This window comes from Vicia villosa, linkage group LG6 (assembly GCF_029867415.1).
Source record: "Vicia villosa cultivar HV-30 ecotype Madison, WI linkage group LG6, Vvil1.0, whole genome shotgun sequence".
In the NCBI taxonomy this organism is placed as follows: domain Eukaryota; kingdom Viridiplantae; phylum Streptophyta; class Magnoliopsida; order Fabales; family Fabaceae; genus Vicia; species Vicia villosa.
Window position 1 is genome coordinate 129,687,186 of NC_081185.1, and position 20,680 is coordinate 129,707,865.

Below are 20,680 nucleotides of genomic sequence, written 5' to 3' on the forward strand. Positions count from 1 at the left end.
ATGAACATTAAAAAAAATTCAATCTCTCAACATGTGTCTTTACCTTATCAAGATAAACCTTCGAGCCTACCCCCTTATAACCTTTGATATCAGGACGATAAATGTTTCCTAACCTCCATCCATTGCAAGCTAATCTAGACATGCAAAGAGTCGTTGACCTATTGAACAACGTGTACAACTTAATGCCCTAGAAAAACTCTCAATTCCTAGAAGATTAGATCTTAAGAATTGAAGAAAACTTGTCGTATACCTTTCACACCACGTGAAATTGTTCCACGGTCTCCAACTCCTAATTAAATTTTAAATGAAAATTTAATTAGGTTTTTAATTTTATTTTGATAATTTAATTGATTAGGATTTTTAATTTAATAAATAGATAATATAATTAGTATAAATAATTTTATTTTTATTTTTTTGGCTAATAGTCTAGTAGTTGAAATTTACTCTTAAAAAACAAACAAGTGAGATGTCACGTGTTCGTGCCTGCGTCTCTGCATTTAATATCTTTGTACAGCTACCAACTAAGTTATATATATATATATATATATATATATATATATATATATATATATATATATATATATATATATATATATATATATATAAGAAAAAGAAAAGGATAGAAGAAGAGACAAAAGATATTATTAGGTGGCCTTTGCTACAATTTGAAGGGAAAGAACAAGTAAAAGTGGGAAGCAAGGAGCTGTAAGGGGTCCTCTCAAGTAGCAAATGTTGGAGAATCGACTTAACCACTCAGAAGAAGTCAATAAGAATCTCCTTTCTTCTTTTTACATTTATTATCTTGCATGTCTTGTTTTCACTATCCTTTTTTATTGCTTTTTTTTCCTACATAGTTCATACAAAAATTTGGTGTAAATTTTTATTAAATTAAATGAGATATTTGGTGCATAAAAAAAATTTATTGGATTTTTCAAAAAGTCATGTATATTTGATATGTTACCACATTCCTTAAAAATCCAATAATATTATTTTTGAATGATTACTAACTTAAACCAACAAACCAAAAAAATTAAAAAGGAATTTGACTTATCAGATTTTTTATGATATTTGGTGATACCTCTGCATATATCTATCGATAACTCTAAATATCTTATATTCAATTGCTTATTAAAAAAAAAAATTCTATATATATGATGTGACTAAATTTTATCGATAATTTTGAAATTGTTAGTATACATATATGCATGTTTATCGAAAATTTTAAGATTGTCGATAAAAACTCGTCCAAGTATATTGCATATTTCTAAAATTATTGATAAAAATATAAACAAAATTTTTAATTTTATCAGACATTTCTAAATTTTACCGGTAAAATTATCTTTTATACTTTTGTGATTTTTCTTTCTATTTTGTTTGCTTACTTTTGTCGGTTTCTCAGGTGAAGTTGGATTAGGTTGGAAATTCTTTTAGCATGGAGAGCACTTACACAAAAGCAGACAAAGCTTGGCCATATATATTTCAAATTAATCATAAAATAAAATACTATCATTTCTTAATTTCTATTTGTCTTAAAATATTTCCATTTTCTTATTGTTTTGGCTTTATACATTTATTGTTAAAATAATTAACAAAGACATTTTAATTTTAATATTTCCACTTCGCTTAGTATTTAATTATAAGTGTGCTTTATACACTTTTGTTGATTGATTGAAACTGCCAATAAAAAGACATCCAATTATATGAATTTCCAGCTATGTTAGAGTGTAAGACTGATTTTATTGCTTCAATTTTGATCTCCTAGTCAAGCAATCAAATCTCTTATTGAGCAAGATATATAAAAGGGGAAATTTTGTAATACTAATAAGATTTTGCTCAAAGATATCTCTAAGGTAATATAATTTTGAATAAAAACTAAACATTAAGATTCGATGCTTAAGATTTGGTATTTTGTTCCACCAAATTGAGTATAAATTTAATTGTTTTTTTTTTAATACACGGTTTGAGTTCTTTTTTTCTCTTATTTTCTCTCTACTTTTATTCTCTTTTATTCTCTGCAGTGTAGGTTGAAGCAGACCCCTAAAATTAACAATTTTGTATAGAAGAAAATTTATATATATAATTTTTTAGGTGTGGTTATTATTATTTTCAATGAAAAAATGACAAGTGTGTAATTTTTTCCCGCAATTTCCTCATATTTTCACTTCTTAAACGTTATTTAAGTACACTTGTTATATTTTCATTAGAAAAAAGTCAATCAAATATAAGAAATTGTATATAAGTTTTCTCCTTTTGTATAAGCTACAGAGAGAGGACTAAAACTCTACTTGATTTTTTAAACGCTAAAATTTTATTCAATGTGAAATTCTTAATACACTATTGAAAAAGAAATGGGGAGTCATAACGAAAGTTCATCCAAAGAATCAAGCAACTCATATATAGGAAAGCGTCAACCAGGCAAGCAACGGTCCAAGCAACGGTCCAGATGAAAAGAAAATGAGGAGTCATAGAGCAACAAGAATATAGCTCGGGAACAGCATTGTACTCAAGTGAACTTAAGCATCCTAGAAGGAAGTGTTCCACCCTAGCCTACTAGTCTACGGCCAAGTGTTTAAAATTCACGTGAACGCCTCAATTGTGGGAAAGGTGTTTAATTTGTTTATTACCCACTTCCCGACAGTCGGACTAAGCAATTAATCAACATTCAACTCGGCAACATGAGGTCAGCACGGATTCTAAAATACTTTATGTTTGACACTTTACAGCAATCGTAGAGGACAATTGTTCTGGATCCGCCAAATACCCAAATTAAAAAAAAAAAAACTCATTTACCTCTCCTAAAAGAGGCCCTATGACCTCTCAACCCATATATATATATATATATATATATATATATATATATATATATATATATATATATATATATATATATATATATATATATATTGACTCTACTATTTTTTGGATTTGTTGACTTGAGTGTTGGGGTGATAATCTTACAAGAATAACTTACCCCACCCCTTGGTTCTCTCACTCACCATGCGAGTTGCTTAAATTGCCCTCCTGCTTTCGTAGATGTACTTTCGGAAGCACCCTTCTTTTGTTTAACGTTGTTTTGTTCTGTAGATGTATATACGGAAGCTTCCGTAGATGCATCTACGGAAGCATTTGATGTTATATTCGCGCCAGACTCTTTCTCTCCCCCATTCTTTAGTTTTCACATTTTCAAACTCTCTAAACCTCCAAACGGCAAATATCAAACTTCACAAAACTTGTTTTTTTTCTCTCGAGTTTGGCCGATAACGTCAACATCAACTACCAACACATTCCAACAACTTCCAAACTTAATTTAATCGGGTAAGTTTTTGACGCTTCGAGTTATTTTAGATTTTTTGAAATAGAGTTTGAATCTGATTTTTAGGTGTAGAATGATTGGAATAGTTTTAGAAATATAGTTTAGAGACAATGTAGGTAGTGTTTGTTGTGTAAAACGGACGATCAAGTAATCAAAATGGGGTTTTTAACCCTCGGCAACAGTGACCAGACGCCATTTTTATGTTTTAGAGGTTTCAGAACCTTCTGTAGATTCATCTACGGAAGAATGGAACGTTGAGACATTTCGTAGAGGTACCTACGGAAGAAACTCGGTTTTTTGTAATGTTAGGTACTTCCGTAAATGCATCTACGGAAGAAAGCCAGCTTTTTTCTTTTTTTCTTGTTATAACTACATAGTATCTAACTCGATTTTATTTGTATCACAATGCAAACATTATGGCCGACCATCCAGGCCGCATCATACATGGGAGGACTGCACAACATGCATTCGTGCAGCGTGAACGGATGCATGTAGTATCACATGTGACTTATGGAGTTGTCGTTTCAGCTTATGTACCTGCTACACCCGTTCTAGTCGGGCCTTCTCCATCTGTTCCAATCGAGGGGCCTTTTCCATCCATTCCAACTGAGAGGCCTTCTCCATCTACTACTTCATCATGGAGGCCTCGGGGTGACGTTGAGGGTTCCTCACTGTAATACGGTGGGAGAACTGACTTTATTCGAAATGTCGCGGTAAGCAAGAGTCGCCACCGACTTTTATTTTATCCAATTTGGAAAGGCTAAAAGAACAGGAAATACCTTTGAAAGATTTTGAGTTCGGGGGGTAAGTTATACAAAGGGAAAGTGTAAAGCACCCTTTGCATCCATGGTTATCCATGGGCTCTTAATTGCTTAGCTCACTTTGTTTTCAAAATGTTTGAATTGTTTGAAAAGTGGGGTGTGAATAGAAATTGGAATAAGAACTTTAGCTTGTAAATAAGCATAGTCTTTTTGAATTTGATTTTTGAAAAGAAGTGGGAAAATATTTTGATTTGAATTTGAATTTGAAATACGAGCAAGCAATTAATAGCAACTACCCTAAGTTTTAAAATTCGTTCTTTTAGCTTTTCAGGCGAAAGGGTCTATCCATACCATGAGAGGGCAGGAAGTCTTTCAATTGGATGTTAAGGGTCATCGAGGTTTATCGTTCGCCACAAGACTGTCCCTACCATAAAGAGGGCAAGTAGTCTAAGGGAAGGATCGGAATAGCCATCTTCGTTAGGAAACCAGAGGATACCTCAGCACTTCGTAGGCAACTTCGAGGGACGAGATCATATTAGCGAATCGAAGGCAGCATCATTAGGGACTTATGATCTTTGAATGAGGGCAACATTGCTGAGGTATCCTCGTATTCGAGGGACTTTGGCTATTCTTCATTAAACACAAGGCAACAGGCAACAGGCAACATGCAACAAGAGGAGTACCATAAAAGGTGTGTGGGTGCAACAATCACGTGATCAGATTCAGAATAATTTATCTTGTAATTAGGTGATTCTAATTCAGTTCAGGGTTATCACTCCCTAGGATTACTAACCACACAATAATATAATATGACAGGTTTAAGTGCCTTCAAGGACAAACAATACAACCTCGAAGCAGTTACATAATAAATTATGGGGAAGGGGGAGGAAAAACAATAAATTTAAACCCCAATAGGGTTTGGCATAAGTAATAATTAAAAATAAAAATAAAAAAGAGGAATTTTAGGGTTACCGAACATTCGAGCTTTGACTGGTTGGTTAACCCTGAAAATTGGAAAAGAAAAAATAAACAGCAAAGGGTGAGTGTAGGTGGAGTTCATTATTGTTCGAAGGTAAACCCTAATTTTAAATAAAAGAGGCAAAATAACAAATATTTAAATAGGTATAGAATCAGGACTTAGCTTTTGATCTGATATGGTGCGTAGGCGGAAAAACCCAGATGGTAACCCTAAAAGAACTGCACCAAGAAAAAAGAAATTTTTCAGTGCATGACTGATCGAATGATGAACCCTACTTTAGCTCAAAAGGCGAACAAAATATAAAATAATATTAAACAAACCCTCAAAGGTTCATGGAACCGAAGGTTCGATTGAATAGATAAACCAAAATAAAATCTAATAATTATAAGGTTAAGCCTGATATTTTAATTATTTAAATCTATAAACAAATAAAATTAAAATTAAAAAATTATAAAGAAAATCGAATTTTCGATTAAAATAAATAAATAGTGTAAAATTCTTATGAAAAAAAGTAATTTTATTAAATAAGTGAAAATAATTAAGTGAAAAAAGAAATTAGAAAGAAAAAGAAAAAAGAAACAACCAAAATATTAAAAAGAAATAGAGAAAAGAAAAGAAGACTTAACTGCTGCGATTAGGTGTGGAGGCTTCATGATGGACCATGGTACGTCTGTGTCCTCAGGCACGTTGGATCTGATGGCACAACGAACGGATGGCTGGGATTGAGAGGTGTATCATGGTCGCGTGTTGACTGGGCGTACCGGAACTGGGAGTGTGCACCTGCAAAGAAAAATCTTGTAAAATAATGCAAGAGGTGAGGATGCCTCTCGCTGTTAAACATCTACCTCATAAATATTATAAAATAAAGGGTTAATACTACTTTACCCCCCTGCCATATAAGCGAGATTCGGTTTACCCCCCTCTTAAAAAAAATTTTATTGGACAAACTTTGCAAAATAAAGATTCCATCAATATTGACCCTGATCAGTTTTTTTGGCCAAGATTCTTAGAATCTTGCCTACGTGGCATTTTTGGTAGTGCTGACTGTACAACACATAAGCAATGTGGCACAGTCAGCACTGCCACGTGGAATTTATTTATTTTTTTAATTTTTTTTTTGAATTTTTTTTAAAAAAATTAATTTTTTTTAAAATTAATATTTTTTTTTTAAAAAAAAAATATTTTTTTTAAAAAAAATTTAATATTTTTTACGTTTTTAAAAAATATTTGACAGTACCTGCGGATTTACGTACGCCTTTAAAAATACCTGCGGATTCACCAACGGATTCGACAATACCTGCGGATTTACCTACGAATTTGACAATACCTGGGGATTTAACTTTAAAAATACCTGCAAATTTACCTGCGGATTTACCTACGAATTTGACAATACCTACGAATTTACCTGCGAATTTGACAATACCTGCGGATTTACCTACGAATTTGACAATACCTGCGGATTTAAAAATACCTGCGGATTTACCTACGGATTTGACAATACCTGCGGATTTAACTACGAATTTAAAATTACCTGCGGATTTACCTTTAAAAATACATGTGGATTTACCTGCGAATTTGACAATACCTGTGGATTTACCTACGGATTTGAAAATACCTGCGAATTTATATATAATAAAAATAAATTTTATAAATAATATAAAAAAAAAACAGTAAAATAATTTTGGAAAAAAATTTTAAAAAAAATTAATAAAAACGTAAAAACGTAAATTTTTTTTAATTTTTCCAATTTTTTATAATTCTTTTTCAATTTTTTTATAATATATATAAAATAAAAACGTAAAAAAAATATTAATTTTTTTTTTTTAAAAAAAAATTTTAAAAAATCAACAAAATTAATAAAAAAAATTAATAAAAAAATTTTTCAAAAAAAAAATTAAAAAATAAATAAATTCCACGTGGCAGTGCTGACTGTGCCACATAAGCAATGTGTTGTACAGTCAGCACTACCAAAAATGCCACGTAGGCAAGATTCTAAGAATCTTGGCCAAAAAAACTGATCAGGGTCAAATTTGATGGAATCTTTATTTTGCAAGGTTTGTCCAATAAGTTTTTTTTTAAAGAGGGGTAAACCGAATCTCGCTTATATGGCAGGGGGTAAAGTAGTATTAACCCTAAAATAAAACGTTCGAATTTTAAAAACAAAAGAACCGCGCGCAGCAGCCCAGTCCCAATTCATCTTCCTCATTTTGGATTTTTTTTACCATGGCTTTACCCACGGTTTTGGTGTGTCACCATAGAACCTACGACTTTCAAAACCAAAATTATACAATATAAATTCTTGGCAAAGGTACCAAACTATCATAAATTTGATTTTGAACACCATGGACCCCTTCGTTTGGCCCAATTATAACTAGAACACAAAACCCCAATTTTGAAATCTTGAACCCTAGCCATGGTGGAACTCTTATCTTGTAACAAGGCTCAAATTAAATTATCCAAAAAGTTTCTAAGCATGATTCTAAACACAATGATATATCCAAACATGGTTTATGATGCGTTTATGAATGCATTCGAACTTAAAAATTTTTGGAACAAAACGTGAATACAAGGATACGTCTTAACATGTTCTGATCGATGGTGAGACTTGATTCACGTTCAGGAAGTATCAAAGAATCAATATGAATGCTTGGATTGATCTGAATCGCCCTAAAACGTGGTCTGCTCCATGCCTTTGTATTCACAGTTCTTGAAGCTTTGGAATAGGTTTCTTGCAGCCAAATTTCTTCAAAAAAAATTTCTTGATCATCAGGGTAAATGTATTTATATAGTAGAAGCATTTAGGTCAAGTGATTGCAATCAAATATTAGTGAATCAAGGTGATTGAAATTTGGTTGAAAATCATCATTCAATCTTTCCAATTTTGGTTCAATTTCACTTTTCTTTTTCCAATTTCAATCTCCACGAAATTAGACCAAATATATTGCTCAATTGGTGATTGAATTTAGTTAAGATACTCTCCCCAATCAAATCTTGGATTTTTATTCAAATTATTTGATTTATATCATTTTTTTAATGAATAAAAATCAATATAAAATTAAATAAAAATCATAAACTCGTGGAATTCACATTAAATCTTCTAAATAGCCTGGGTAACAAGATTGGATCATGAAAAATTGGGCCCATTTGCAAGAAAATCTATTTTGAACCTTATTTGTTTCACATTTTTCCCTTTGAAATTTCCTATCTTTGACAAGGCATATCTCCCTCAATTTTTAAGGTATGGAAGAGTTCTAGGACTTTTTGGAAACCTCAAGATGTCCTCTACAAGCCACTTTGGAAGCTTTTTTCCATTTGAAGAATTTACCTTGATGATATGGGTTTGACAGAAAACTGCTTTTGGTTGACTTTCAAAAAGGACCTATAATGTTTTGAGTCATATCTCTCAAATGAAGCATTTTTGGCCTTGGCTTGTGAGAGACAAAATTGTACAGAATTCAATTTCCTTCAAAATGAGCGTTGGATGGAAAATTTCTGATCTTCCATGTGGGAGTTATGGCTGGTCAAAGTTCAGTTGACTTTCTCCTATGAAAACCCTAATTTAGAAACTTTTGGAATTGTTGATTTCTGATCTTTCCTTGATGAACCATGATCAATTCTTGATCAAATGGTGAATGATACTTCAATATAAGGATGTTGACAAAAAATCAGGAGTTTTGACTGTACTTTGACCACAGTTGACTTTTAGGTGAACTTAGTTGACTTTTTGAGCAATTGAGCGATCAACTCTTTGAATTGAGCCCTGAATTTTGTCATGGAAATAGTTTGAAATATCATAAACCATATGAGATGTATTGGAGCTTTTGTTTTATTGATTTTCTTCAGGAAATAGCAAACCCTAGTTTTTTGAGCCTTTGTTTAGGAGGGATGTCTTTGAGCTTTGTACCTTGATTTGAGTTTGAATTAAGAGAAATAGGATGGGCAAATTTTGGGGTATGACACTCACATATGCCCTTCGTCTGTAGACGTCGACAGAGAAGTTCTTCTACTTTTGTGCATGTGTTTGTGCCAGATGCATGATCTCCAATGCCACCTCCTAAGCTACACGAGGATGATCTGGTGCTGGAGTCTGTCAGATACCAGGGGGATCTTGTAGATGCATCCCTGTTGACAAGGTATGCAGATCATTCAACTAGGCATATATGGGAGAGAGAGAGAGAGAGGTAAATTTCCTTTTTTAATTACTTATTAATTTTTTTATTCGGTTTATGACTTTTCTTGAATGTAACAATATTTTTTTTCGAAAATTTCATGAGAGGGATCCCTAGAGGTTCTACAACCACGGCCATAAGATTGCCGCTCTCGTGTAGCCTGACGATATGTGGTTCCAGGATCCACTCGCAGCTTCTAGGATGAGGGACCTCTGTCAGGTCTGCTTTCAGACGATCCATAATGGAATACTGATGGCATTTGTAGAGAGGTGGCATCCTGAGACTTTGTCCTTTCATCTTCCTCACAGTGAGATTACCATCACCCTTGACGACATTGCATGCCTCCTGAATATACCTATCAGGGGTACCCTCTTTGGTCACGGTAGGCTGACGAGGAGGAAGTGATGGAGATGTTGATTGAGGAGCTGGGGGCTAATCCTGCTGATGTGCTTGAGGAGGTGGAGGGGACACGCGGGGCACACGTGGGGTTTCACTCCTTTTAGAGGATATATGATGTTGAGCTTCTTGCGGCACATGAGGCTGCTCGTGACGAGGCAGATGCATATATACATAGAGAGCGTGTGCTGAGATGTTACTTCCTATATTTGATAGGCACTCAGTTCTTTGTGGACACGAGCTTGACGTACACAAACGCCGTTTACCTAAGGTACATGTCAGATATCGCACGTGTCCATGAATACAACTGGAGAGCGGCTACACTGGTGTACACTTACCACAGACTCAGAGAGGGATGCATGTTGAAGGCAAGGACTGTGGCTGGAAGTTATACCCTCTTAGTGGTAACAATCTTATATCCCTCTACATTTTTTCAAAGTCTATTATATATTTGTGATAGTATGTTTGATCACCGTGTTTTTTTCAGGGTTGGATACTACAACACTTCTCTGACATTATTGGCTAGGGAGAGGTGAAGGGTTACACTAAGGCCATGTCGAGTGCTAGAGCCTTCTCCCCCCCTCAAAGGGAACCAGGTGTCGGATCCTTACAGGCGCTATCTTGACCGCATGGCCGCTAAGGACGTCTGATATGACTGTTATGCTGATCAACGTGAGATGGTTCCGTTTGATGAGATCGCATTATATTTTGGATGGTTGGCTTCCAGTTTAACCATTATTGTTTGTTATCTTCCGGAGCACGTCATGCGTCAGTTCGGCTACCAGCAGAAGATACCTCGCCACCCTTCTGAATTCGCTCCTATCGCCATGACTCGTCGGTAGGTAGATGAATTCTTTGCAGATTGGGAGCACCACACGATTCCTACTGAGGCTCGGGCGACCACATCAGAGGTAGACTGGAGCTACGTTGACGGGTACATCCCTTGATACAACAGAGTGTCACACTCATACATGATTCCCACCGTACCTGGATCACCGCCCAGACCAGCCCACGAGGAGATTTTGCGGGCTCATCAAGCTCAGTTGGACTACACTCAGGATGTTCTTCCTCGGTGTCGTCAGATAGCTGACATGGGGCGGGCAGACATTGCATATGGTTTCTTTCCTGAGGGGTCTGATGTCAGGCGTGTAGTGGATGGTATGATTAGACTGGAAGAGGAGGCATTTCAGTGCCATCGACATCGTGCCAAGAAAGGTGGGGAACTTGACGGTAGAGGCATGGTAGTCAGCAAATGGCGTGGTGGACGCAGAGGCGAAGGCGGGGTCAAAGACAGAGGAGGGGCGCATGATGATGTCCGACACACACAGTAGTGATGCTTGTGATATTTTTGATATCTGTATTTTGGTTTCATTTATGTACGTTACTTTGATTATGTATTCGACATTATGGCCGACGGTTTATATGATGTATTTTTTTGGTGTACTATTTACTATTGTCTTTAAATTGCATTACTTTACTTTATTATAATTTGAGTTTCCATTTTTGTTATAAAAATTGAGTTTTGGAGTGAAATGTATGTTACTTTAAAATATAGCAGACTGCTTCGTAGGTACATCTACGGAACACTCTATTTTAACACGTTTCGTAGATGTACCTACGGAAAGAAATAATTTTTAAAAAAATGTGCTTCCGGATGTGTATCTATGGAAGCAGGGGGCATAATTGAAATTTCACCAAGTGGATGAGAGATTTAACGAGTGGATTGATATTTTTTCAATCTTAAAAGTCCACCCACACATTCAACCGCGTCAGAAACTTGCAGCCAGTGTTTTGAAAACCGGATCGGACTGGCCGGTTGGACCGGTCGAACCGGGAACCGGCTAGGTAATCGGTTTGGTTCAATAGCTGGATCGGAAATTTCATTAAACCGGTGTGAACCGGTCAAAACTAGTGTAAATCGTAAAAACTGGGAAAACCGGCAGTTTAAATGCATTTTTAAAAAAAAAATTAAAACGATGTCGTTTTGATTATTTTAATAAAAAATTAAAATAAAAAATAAAAGAAATAAAATAAAAATAAAAAAAATATTACAAATACGGTTGATTTTGTTACCGATGATTTTGATATTGAAGAAGGAGATCCCAACATGAAAACAATTTTTCCTTTCTAGAAATTAAATTTAGTAGACAATGAAATTATTTTGTTATAAATTATTCAATTAGATTATGTTGCGATTAAACTGAGTTTGCAATTATACATTGTAATTTTGTACTATTTTATTATGTGTGATACCTATGTTTAAAATTTGAATTTAAATTATGAACTTGTGAATTTATTTATAATATGATATTTTCAAAAAATTTAAATGTTATTAGTTATATTTTGTAGAGACTGAATCATCCGGTTCGACAAGTTTATATTTATATAATTTTGTTATAACGACCGGTCTATTCAATCGAGTTATCCGGTTTAACCCGGTTTAGTCATGTGGTTCGACCAGTGATCCAGTGGTTCAACCAATAAACCAGTAACCAAATACCCTCATCAATTTGATGTTCGGTCTAGTTTTCAAAACATTGCTTGCAGCTTCGCTTTAGAAATTGATTCTATCAATTCACACATAATTTTAGTTGTAATTCCAAACAATAATGAATAATGAATAATGAATAGAATAGTTGTTTTCTCACACACATGTAGACATTTTATTTTGGATCAAATTGCATTCGCAAGTATCTATATCAGTATTTAGTCATCTACTCTATTTATCTTTATCTTGTCTTTGGTATAATTGTTTGAAATTTTGTTTGTGATAAATGTTAGATTTGTTTTTCATTGAATTTTTATTTCCTGAATTGTTTTGTTTGGTTGACATTCTAATTTTTTGTGTTTTCTTTTTTGTGTCTCAACGCTTAAGATTGGACCCCTCACACAATATACCAAACATTTAGACCATAATCCAAGGACTTGATAATGGCAATCTGATAACAAGTGATTCGACAAATCTTAAATACATACATACAAACTATTTTTAAAATTAGATTTAAATATAACTATAAATCTCTTACATAATAAGATTTTATGGTGATAACTCGCCACCTTTAAACACATTGCATGACTATCTCTCATCCAATGAGGAACTTTGAATCCCAATTATGCAATGAAAGTACTCTAATTGAAGATGAAATTTTGACTACTTTTTAATCAATAAGTGCAATGGCAAGAAGAAAACACCGTTCTTTTTCATCATCTTTTAAAACAATACCTTTATGATGAAATAAACATAAAGTACTCCCACTTAAAAGTATATAATAATACCAAATAATGCAAACAAGTTTGTATCTTTCAAAAACAACCAAATTATTATCAAAAAGCTCTCACACACACACACACACACTACTTTTTATCATGTCCAAGCTATAGAAAATGTCCTTAAAATGAATCAAACAAAAATCCTCCTATATACTTGTTGTCACTAGTCCTTTATACTTTGAGAACATTTGATTTTATCTATCTATCTTTCAATTTCAAGTTGCTAAAACATATCCATTTGTGAAATGAAAAGGGTCTATTATTGAAACCCACTTAAGTCATATTTCTTCAAAAGTTTCTTAGTCAAAGACATCGTTCTCACACTAAATGTTAAATGTCACATTGATATTGAGTCTTACCATCAATGTCATTGAACCAATAAAATATGCATCTTTATGGTCTTTCTTTGTCTAGTTTAATACGAATCATTCACTGCCTTTTACATAGTTTTATTGCAACTCTCTATAATGCATTTGCTTTATTTAATGCTTTGAAAACTAAAGGCTTTTCAATTCATTAAGATCACTTGCTAATCAAAGTACGTGTAAATTGTAGTTATCTTGCATGAAACCTCATAGAAAAAGCTTGATCAATCAAAGGCTTTGTCCTTTTGGACGTGCGTGTGGAAAAATATTAGCCAATTATGTTGTTGCTTGATCAATCAAAGGTTTTGTCCTTTTGGATGTGCGTGTGGAAAAATATTAGCCAATTATGTTGTTATTTTTGAGATAGGATCAATCGCAATAGAGCTAGTCTAGTTTCTAGAGACTTCAGATGAGGTCATAGATTCGAACATAGAATAGAAAAGGAAGTTATTGTTAGAGTCTAACTCAACTTTATAAAACTATTTTATATAGTGAATAGTGTCATTCTATATAAATTTTTTTAAAATTCTATGTCTAACCAATTTAAAACATAAGGTCTTATTACAGTTAGCAGTTCGAAAAGAAAGAGATGATTTCGTTGTATTACGAATGTCTAACCAATTAGTACAAGTGAGATTACTAGGGATGGAAGACAAACCCAAACTTGTGGGGTCCACCCGCACCCGAATCCGAGTCAATGGGTGAAAACCCGAGTTGATTGACTTTGGGTTCGGGTGCCACCCGATATTTCGAGTTTGGGTAGTGTAAAACCTGCACCCGAAACTCGAAATCACGCTCACTTATATATATATATATATATATATATATATATAAAAGTTGTAAGAAAATTGTAGGAAAATGTATTTTATGTATTTTACTGCGGGTTCGGGTTTGGATGAAAAAACTCGAACTCGGATGTGGGCGTGGGTGTTATTTTATCACCCGAATAGCCTTTGGGTTCGGGTTCGGGTTCAGGTAGTGATTTCAGGTGCGGGTTTGGGTTGTGTGAAACCTGCACCCGACCCATTGTCATCCCTAGAGATTACCCTCACATATATACAAAGCTAAGATCTTTAATAGTTATCTATAACTAACTAACTAATTTTGTTAATAATCCCCATCAAGTTAGGAGATATATGTTGCAAATGTCCAACTTGAAAATAAGACTAGAAAACAAATTCTTAGACAAGGCTTTACTAAGAGGATCTTCCGGTTGGTGCTTTGAAGGAATATGGATCAGCTTAATGAAACTTGAATCTACATGCTCTCTTATGAAGTGACAATCTATGTCTATATGTTTTGCTCTTTCATGATTCATTAGATTATTTATCATTTGTATTGTTGAGGTGATGTCAGAAAACACTTTGCATGAACATCTACACCAAAGAATTTTAACATTTGTTTGAGCCACAACAATTCTAAAGTCATAGCTGCAAATGCTCTACATTCAAACTCAGTTGAAAACCTTGATATAGTGGATTGCTTTTTAGATCTCCAAGCAGCCAATGAATATGTAAAAACCCGTTCTAGATATTTTGGTTGAGGTAAAGGTTCCCTAGTCTGCATCTAAATATGTAGAGATATGCAAAGATGAATTTCGAGATAAAAGGATGTTTTATCTTGGAGTTCCTTTCAAGTATTGCAATATCTAATGTATGCCATATAAGTGTGGTAGTCTAGGCTTAGTCATGTTTGACTCAATTTGTTAACTACAAAAGAGATGTATGGCCTTAATATGGTAAAATAGACCAGCCTCCCAATCATTTTTATATAATGAGAATCGTCTCTTGACGTTGGTCCATCATCATCATTAAGAGCTGCATTTGGATCCATTGGCAAAGGAAGACGTTTGGCATCAATGAAACTAGTATCCATTAGAACCTGAAGAGTATATTTTCTTTTATAAAGGGGAATACGAAGGGAGGTATCGCCTCGCCCCATAGTCTTCCCTCGCCCTACGTGTGAAACATGGGATAAGACGTTTCTCAGACAAAGATAAATTCAAGGTCATTAATTGAGCCATGACTCCCTTAGAAATAAGGATTCAAGTGAACACTATTGAATAAGTGGGTGGTGGCCCTTTCTGTGGAAAACCCCAGGTCATAGAGACCTCTTTAAATACGCCTCCACTCAAAAAAGAATAGATAGACCCCAAGTGATACACATTCTCTACACCCTAAAGAGCACCACACTAACTACAGTCTTAACACACGACCGTTGACAATTGTACGCCTTCTACCAAGCATCGGCGATCATCACTAGAGTCTCTCACCTCACGTGAGCAGGTCTCCTAAACTACCTCAAAACACCGCCGTACAGGGTTTCTCGTCGTCATGGGTAAGCACTAACCACCATATCATGTTATAAACCTACTAAGGCCTTTGAGTCGCTCTGCCCTTGCAAGAGGAACATGCACACTTGTATGTTTTAACTAGTACAGTGGTGCCCGCTGTGGTGCCCTGGTAAAACTGACTTAGGCTACACTTTTACTCTAAATTTCTCCATCTTCCCTCTGAAGATGGCCGAAAAAATCAGAATCCACATCGCAAACACCATCTTCGGAGGCTTAACTGGTGAAGGTAACTTAAGATTTTCTTAGCGAAAGTACACAAGGCAAGTATTTGGAGCAAATGTAATATCCCCTACCTTCCCCATAATCTCTCAAGGGAAAACAATAGTCAATATCATCTTCTCTGGAAAGGACGCCCTCTGACTCAACCCGCACGATGATGATCCTCTGGTCATCATTATGCAACAGGGGAACTGGGAAATCAAGTGTGTTCTTATAGACCCTTGCAGCTCTGCTAACGTCCTGTTTTAGGAGACCTTCCAAAAACTACAACTCAACCCGAATGACATAAAAACATTTAGTGGTTCTTTGACGAGGTTATCAAGCAAACAAGTACATATAATAGGGCATATAACCCTAGAAACCACATGTGGATATAGAACCGGCGCTATGGCGATTGACGCCAGCTACCTTATTATGGACGCTACATCACCATATAATATCATTCTTGGATGACCGACTATCGACACCTAGGGAACAGTCGTATCCACTATGTATATGACCTTGAATTATCCGCTCCCTAATGCTACTTAAGTAGCCTAGAGACAACTAAAGAAGAGCTCGAGCTTGTTGATATTCCCCCTTCTGAAGTTCCAAATACTGACTTTGAGTGGTTTGATCACAAACTGGGAGCCGAAGCGGAAAGACTCACTCGCAGAGAGGACTTGAAGGAGGTCCAAATAGGTCTTCACGCCCATTAAGTTATGAAGATAGGTACATTTTTTCCCGCAGAGGAGGAAATGGAACTAGTCGACCAACTCATTAAGAAAGTAAACTTTTTCACATGGACTCCCTCTGACATGCCAAGAATAGACACAAAAGTGGTGAGCTATCGCATTGCCATCAACCCTTCCGCCAAGCTAGTGGTACAAAGGAAATGGAAACTTTGCGAGGAAAAAAGGGTCTCCATTGATGAAGAGGTGGGAAATCTATCTCATGTTAGGTTTATCATAGAAATAAAGTATCCCACCTGTCTAACTAACATGGTTCTAGTATAGAAAGCTAACAATAATAGGTGACGCATGTGCGTAGACTTCACCAATTTGAATGTTGCTATCCCTAAAGATTTGTACCCACTTCCAAACAACGATCGCCTCGTTGATGGATCGTTGACATACAACGTGTTAAGCTTCTTAGATGCAAATTCAAGGTACAACCAGAGTTGGATGGACCCCTTGGAAACGCCTAAGACAGCCTTCATGTAAAATCATGGCAACTACTACTACTACTACAATGCCATGCCATTTGGCCTTAAGAAAATCGGTGCCACCTACCAACGCCTTAGGGATATTGTCTTCGTCTATTAGATAGGATGAAATTTGGAGGTTTATGTTGATGATATGATAATTAAAACTATTAAAAGGTACAATCATGCAAAATATTTGGAAGACATTATGCAATTCATCAAGAAGTATTATATGCACCTAAACCCCGTCAAGTATTCCTTCAAGGTTATGGCGGTGAAGTTTCTGGGGTTCATACTGACACAGAGAGGCATCCAAGGCTACCCAGACAAGTGCTAATCAGTCATCATGATGAGGAATCCCATTAACGTAAAGTGCAACAGCTTACAGGTCGCCTTGCCACCCTATCTCGCTTCCTTTTCTATTAGGCCGCAAAGCCTTCCTTTTCTTCGCCTCCTTAAAGAAGAATAAGAGTTCTGATGGACCCCCAAGTGCGAAGAGGCTTTCACCAAAGTCAAGGAATTTATCACATCGTCCTCCATCCTGACTCGCCTCGGGAAAGGTCATAGTTGCTACTCTACCTCACGATCACTAATTAGACGATGAGCTCATTCCTCATCCAATAAATCTACAAGACAGAGAAACTTGTATATTTTGTAAGAAACGTGTTTAGAGGAACCGAGTCACACTATCAAAAGATCGAGGCGCTATTCATCGTCATTGCAACGAGGAAACTAAGACCTTACTTTCGGGGTTTCAAAATCTTGGTAAAAATCAACTATCTTATCTAACAAGTCTTGAAAAAGCCCAATCTAACTGGAAGAATGGTTTTTTGGGCGGTGGAAATCTTAGAGTACGACATGCAATATATCCCAAGGGGAAGCATCAAGTCATAAGTTCTGGCATATTTCACAGTAGAACTTAGTTCACGTGTAGATGAAGAGACGCCCATAGAGTGGGCGCTATCTGTCGATGTCGTCTTCAACATTAAAGGGAGTGGCGTTGGAGTAGTCCTAGAAGGACTTGGCGACATACTCATCGAGCAAGCTTTAAAATTCGAGTTCACCGCCAACAATAAATAAAGCATAATATGAGGCTCTCATCGCCAGAATGATCCTTGCCTTAGAAATGGGAGCCTCCAAGTTAAAGGTCAAAATTGATTCCCAATTGGTCGCCAATCAAATCTCTGGGCAGTACCAAGACAAGGAGCCTCAATTGATAAGGTATCTACAAATGAACAAAACATATCTTATCATTTCTCCTTTAAATATAGCATGTCCCCCATGAACAAAACTTCAGGGCAGACCTTTTGTCCAAGTTGGCCACATCAAAAATAGTGGGGTTCAACAAAATAATTATCCAAAAGGCCCACACCTCTCCCAGCATAGAGGTATACGAGGTATACTCCCTGGAGGTGATCCTAGAATCTAGCTAGATGTCGCCCCTTTTCTGCTATCTACAAACTGGCGAACTACCACTAGACGAGGGGGATGCAAGAAGGGTATGAAAGCATGCTTCTAAGTACACCCTGCTATTTGGAAAACTATATAAAATTGGAAGATCTTGCCCACAAACTTTTAAAGGTGGGGTATTCTTGGACTACCCTGATGAAGGATAGCATCTCCTTTGTCAATAAATGTGATCAATTTCAAAAACATGATGACCTTCACCACGCCCCGCAGAACTTATCTAGTTGATGACTTCGTCTTGGCCTTTCTATCAATGAGGTGTGGACATTCTGGGCCCTTTCCCCTTAGGACCAAGTCAACTGAAATTCCTAATTGTAGCATATAACCACATAATTAAAGTAAGGCATTGGCCATTTTTTTCATGCTGAAAGTAAATTCACACATCCCCATCTTTTGGAATACTTATGTGCATTCATGATTTTAGGTAAATAGTAACATCAAGAAGAATCTTAACTTTGACTCTAGAGTCACCTTTTCTAATAATTTTTACAAGTCGACCTCTAAAACTTCTCACGCATGTACCCATCTTCTTCTCCATCTGCTTGGTCTGAATCAATGAACTTCTCATATTTTGACCCATACAGATACTTTGTTGAATTTTCTTACATTGATGGTGAATGTCCATTAAACTTTTTGGTTAGACCAAAGTTGCGAGAAATCTACCTGTCACCCCTCAAATTAAACATGTCACCCCCCAAAGCTATGCTTCTACCATTATACCCTTGCTTAAATTCACTAATTTTCAAAAAATTTACGTTTCTACCAGAAATTTGGGGTGTGTATCGGAAATTTCAAAAAATTATCGAATTTTTAAAATTTCCGTGAGTTTTTTTCGGAAATATCAAAAAAATACCAGAAATTTTAAAAAAAATTCCGATATTTTTTGCAAAAGAAAAAAATTGTGATACCATAAATTTGAAATTTCTGGTATGAACTGAAAAATTTTAATTAACTAAAATTTCCGGTATGATGTACTGGAAATTTCCTTATAACTGAAATTTCCGGTTTTTTTGCAAAAAAAAAAACTGTGAAATCATAAAATAAAATAAAACTGATATGTACCAGAAATTTAAAATTTCCGATATACCAAAAATTTTTTGAATCTCAACATTTTTCAACAAGGATAAAATTAGATTAAAAAAATATAGGGAGTTGCCGGGTATAAAAAATGGGGTGGCAAATTAAATTCTCCAAAGTTGCACACCAAGCAAACATTACAAAAACTTCAAGGATTTCCCTTTAAAATGTACCGGTAACAATGATCTTCAGGCGGTCTTCTTTCCACTATATGTAAATCCCGAGGATTGCAACCAAATTTAGATAGTCCCATAGTAACAGATCCTTTATGAATAGATTTTTTTAAGACAAAATTTTTGCTATTATAACATTCTTGCATACTTTTAGACTTTCAATGACGCCATCTTCATCATAAGCAAAAGTATGAGCGCTCACACAAGATGGAGAGGATAGGGAAAACACCACAGGCATTCACAGGTGGAAGGGGTTGATAGAAGAAAACTGAAAGGCAAGAATCTTAAACGAAAATTATGTAGATTTCTTGTTCAGATACTGGAGGGTTACTTAGCAGTCAAAGATGTTTCAAAATTCTGTTGTGTTAGTTCTTTGTCAAGTGTTTTATTTGAAATCCAACAAATAAAATTAGGACAAAACTTAGGTACAATTCTTTAGGTGTGGTTCTTACTATTTTCCAATAAAAATATGACAAATATACGTAAATATGATTTAGTGAGTGAAAATAGGAGAAATTTACTTGTCATATTTTCATTGAAAAATAATAAGCACCACACCTAAATAATTGTACCTAAGTTTTGTCAATAAAATTATATCAGTAAAACAAAAATGTTTATAACTATGCAGCTTCTAACAAAAGGGTGGCAAAACAGATCGTGGTCCGTCGGACCGGCCGCGCACCCGCCAAAAAATGACGGGTTGAGTTGAGATTTTAGACCCGCCGCTCGCCAAAATCCGCTGCCCGCCATACCCGCCCCGCCAAAGCCCGCCGCCCGCGCCCTCCTCCAAAACCCACTCTTTTTTAAGTTAATTCTAGTAATTGCAATTCTTGATGGTTTATTTTATACATTTATTTATAAATATATGTAATTTTTTTTAAATAAATTTGTTAAAAATTTGATTTTATAAAAAAATATTTTAAAAAATAAGTGAAAAAATTAATTAAAAGGTAAA